This window comes from Dipodomys spectabilis, unplaced genomic scaffold, assembly GCF_019054845.1.
Source record: "Dipodomys spectabilis isolate Male_0828 unplaced genomic scaffold, ASM1905484v1 ptg000199l, whole genome shotgun sequence".
Classification (NCBI taxonomy): domain Eukaryota; kingdom Metazoa; phylum Chordata; class Mammalia; order Rodentia; family Heteromyidae; genus Dipodomys; species Dipodomys spectabilis.
The window spans coordinates 2177847-2181400 of NW_024870876.1; the positions used below are offsets into that span (position 1 = coordinate 2177847).

The 3554-nt window shown below is 39.5% G+C and overlaps 1 pseudogene; it reads left to right on the top strand.

The window, feature by feature from the left end:
* Positions 1 to 814: 814 nt before the first annotated feature.
* LOC122121970 lies at positions 815 to 931 on the top strand (annotated as a pseudogene).
* The last annotated feature ends 2623 nt before the right edge of the window (positions 932 to 3554 follow it).

Below are 3554 nucleotides of genomic sequence, written 5' to 3' on the forward strand. Positions count from 1 at the left end.
GGTAGAGCACCAGCTTTTTGCACAAAAGCTCCAGGACAGCACCCAGCCCTGTATTCCAACCTCAGCACAGCACAAAAATATAGCACAGTGATATATAACACACAAAGGAATACCATACAGGAGCCAAAGCAGACTATAGCAGAAGACAGCTTGGCAATACAATCATAGGTAAGAAAAGTAAGTTTCAGAAATTGCATAAAGCATGATACATTTTCAAAAATTAGCTTAAAAATAGAACTAGGTTTATCTTTAGAAATATGTGGATGCAGCTGGGCGCCGGTGGTTCACGCCTATCATCCTGGCTACTCAGGAGGCTGAGATCTGAGGATCATGGTTCAAAGCCAGCTCAGGAAAGAAAGTCTGTGAGACTCTTATCTCCAATAAACCACTAGAAAACCAGAAGTGGTGCTGTGGCTCAAGCAGTAGAGTGCTCACCTTGAGCTGAATAGTGCAAGGACAGCGCCCAAGCCCAAAGTTCTAGCCCCACGACCGACAAAAGAAAAAAGGAAAGAAAAGAAATATGTGGATGCATATAAACAAGCAAAGAATTGATAAATCCAGGATTCTGGCTAACTTCCTGCAGTAAAAAAAAAAAAAAGAAGACACACAGGCTAGGAGATCCATTGTCAAGCTCTGCTGTCTTCAAAAATCCTACCTTTTCTGTATGAGATAGAGGATGGGTTTGCATAAGATATTGTTACCCATAAGTGTAAAGAAGCATTACTTGGAAAAATTCAAAACTGTAACACAAATACTGAGTATAGATAGTCTAATTATGAGTGCCTGTAATCCTTCATTGAAAGTCAAGCCAGGAAGTACTTGTGTGTAATTTGTAACAAAGCTTTACAGACAGGTGCAAACAGTAAATCCTCTTTTGCAACCCAGAACTCATTGCTGATACGAGATTTTGGTACATGTAAAAAGGAATATGATTACTACAACAGTTGGCACTGTGAGGGTTTGTTAATTCGCACAGGTTGTTCTGAGAATAAAGCTAATATTTTTTTTAAGGGGGGTCTGGGAAGGTGGCTCAGTGGTAGAGTGCTTGCTTTGCATGCATGAGGCCCTGGGTTCGATTCCTCAGCACCACATAAGCAGAAAAGTCAGAAGTGGCGCTGTGGCTCAAGTGGTAGAGCCCTAGCCTTGAGCTGAAGAGTTGAGGGACAGCGCCCAGACCCAGAGTTCAGGCCCCATGACTGACCAGAAAAAAAAAGAAAAAAAAAGTCAAGCCAGGTCCCTGTGGCTCAGGCCCTAGGTCCTAAGGAAGTTGAGACCTGAGGATTGCAGTTGAAAGCCAGCACAAGCTGAAAAGTCCATGAGATTCTTATCTCCAATTAACCATCAAGAAGTTGGAAGTGAAGCTGTGGCTCAAGGCTGGTGGTAGAATGCCATCCTTGTACAAAAAAAAAAAAAAACTAAGGGCAGCACCCAAACCCTGAGTTCAGTCCCTAGTACCGACAGACAGACAGACAGACAGACAGACACACACACACACACACACACACACACACACACGCGCGCGCGCGTGCACACACACACACATACACACAAACTTAAAGTGTTAGAAATGTAATAATTGTTTTTTTTAAAGCCCAAAGGATTGGATAAAAGGTAAAATGAATATAAAGCAGTATCAAATTCAATTTAGAAGATCAAACTGGGAACTTCATTGGGGGAAAAAATGAAAAAGAATACATTTTTTAATTAAGATATACCTGGAGTGCTAAAACTCAGTTAATATGCTCTCATGGGGGGAAAATGATAAACATCCCATAATTAAATTAGATTAATAGCTGATAAATTACTAAAGAGAAAATGCAAAGTGCATAGGTAACACACATCTAGAAACACAATAGCAATATTTAAGAATTCTGAAGGAAAAGAAAATGAAAGCTAATTCAATGGAAAAATTGTCAAATAAGAGCCAGAAACCTACATTCTAAATAGCCCTACAAAACAATTGCCCCAGTAGATGCAGACACACATCACACACAGTGATGCTGGAAGTCCTAGGTTACTTGTGTGTGACCAGACAACTTAATAGACCAGGAATTGTAGAAGTCAACCATATATATATGTATGTATATATATATACACAGGAATTTCATAGAGTGTAATAGTAGTCCTGCAAAATCAGTAGCCCAGAGATATTGATTGGGCTACTGAATAAAGTAGAATGAAAGAAGAGAAGGGTGAGGGAGATGCAGTTAAGAACTCAAGGTATATCCTACAAAATTAAGAAAAGTGAGGCAAGGAGTGGGTTGGAAGAAATGAATGAGAATGTTAAAAGGGGTGACATTGATCAAGATGCATTGTATTCATAAACTGCTTCATTAAATGGCAACTCCTTTGTATCACTAAAGGTAATAAATTTTTTAAAAAGAAATGGAAACAAAATTATTTATATTCTATATTAGTTTGCTGCAGTTGCTATAATAAAATACTCTGAATTCAACCCCCAATACCACCAAAAAAGAAAAAGAAAAATCTACAGTTTTAAGAACTTTTTACTCAGTATCTATATATGTAAATACTGCTGAGACACTGTTTGCTCAAGAAGTTTCACACACACACCCCTTTCTCCTGTCTGCTGGATGCCTGAGTAATGCTAACTTGTCTGATTGCCACACTTGGTTTACTTAGGTCAACTGATTCATATGAGTTATTTTCTGACTCGTGGATCTTTCATCAAATCTTTAAATATTATTTTTGTTACAATTTTCATTTTAGGAAACTATGTTTAACTTGGACTTCAAAATGTAGTCTGACTGCTTTTTTTTTTTTTTAAGATGACCTTTCAGCCATCAGGTTGCATGAGAAAAAGCGGTAGAAATTTAGTTGTGGAGTAAAGGTAGTTTTAGACATTGCAACATGAATGAATGACAGAAACACTGTTGGAGCAAGGGTATTACACATTACACATTAAATATTTATTACTCAGGACATTACACAAACTAGCCAGGTGCACTGCCCCTGAGCTACACCCTCTCAGGCCAGGTGAGAACTGTACTCAACTCCAGTCACCCAAGTCCTAGTATATATTTCAACCCAAGGAACAAGGGGACAAAAGTTCCTGAGCAGCAGCTGTGCTCCAGATGGGTAGAGATAGGTGCTTTGGAGCCTACTCTGAGAGGGACATCTCCATGGTACAGCTGCTGTGGACACTGCACTGACAAGGGCCCTTTGCCTCATGTACCTCATTCTGTGTCAGGTAAAACTAAAATGTAGTAAATAGGAAAAAAAATGCAGTTTGTCTCTCACCTGCATAAAATTCACTTCCTGCTGGAGACGATTCAGTCCTGTGCAAAGAGAGAGTTTGAATTCATCTTAGCCATTTTGTGTATGTGGGTGTAGGTGTCAGTGTGCCAGTATTGGGACTTGAATTCAGAGCTTTGTGCTCTTGCTTAGCTTTTCCACTCAAGGATGAAGCTTTACCACTTGAGCCACTTCTGCTTTTTCCTGGTTAATTGGGAGATAAGAGTCTCACAGACTTTTCTGCTGGGCTGGCTTTGAACATTGATCCTCAGATCTCAGCTTCCTGAATAGCTAGGATT